This window comes from Myotis davidii, unplaced genomic scaffold, assembly GCF_000327345.1.
Source record: "Myotis davidii unplaced genomic scaffold, ASM32734v1 scaffold552, whole genome shotgun sequence".
In the NCBI taxonomy this organism is placed as follows: Eukaryota; Metazoa; Chordata; class Mammalia; order Chiroptera; family Vespertilionidae; genus Myotis; species Myotis davidii.
Genome location: NW_006283439.1, coordinates 381379 through 381869, shown reverse-complemented (window position 1 = coordinate 381869; position 491 = coordinate 381379). Strand labels below are relative to the sequence as shown.

General features: G+C 56.4%; 1 protein-coding gene across 1 annotated transcript in view; it reads left to right on the top strand.

Moving 5' to 3' along the window:
• GRIK1 (glutamate ionotropic receptor kainate type subunit 1) overlaps positions 1-491 on the top strand; it is a 74444-nt gene that overhangs the window by 35711 nt on the left and 38242 nt on the right. The window lies entirely within an intron of this gene.

The following is a 491-nucleotide window of genomic DNA, read 5'->3' as shown; positions in this document are numbered from 1 at the left end:
CCCTCTCCCCCCCTCTCCCTCTCTCTCCTGCTCTCTGTCTGTTCACGCCTGTGGCCTCCAGTGCCTAGACCAGGGCCTGGCAGGCGGGCTGATCACCAAAGCACCTGTTGGAAGAAACACTGATGCTCCTGGAAGAAGGGAATTCTTCACTTAGAAGTAATAAGTTCAGCCCGGCCGGGGGCTCAGGGGCTGAGCATCGACCTGTGAACCAGGAGGTCAGGGTTCGATTCCTGGTTGGGGCTCATCCCGGGTTGCGGGCTCATCCCCAGTGGGGGGCAGGAGGCCCCGATGGATCCATGGGTCTCTCTCCTCAGGATGTTTCTCTCCCTCCCTCTGTCTCTGGAACCGATAAAAACATATTCATAATAATAGTAACAACGCGTTTAATAAATAAAAACGAGAAGGCCTCCTGGCCTCCCCCCAGGGGCACAGGCTTCCCTGTCCGGTCGCTGCTTGTCTGTCCATCTGTCCGTCTGTCTATCTGTCTATCT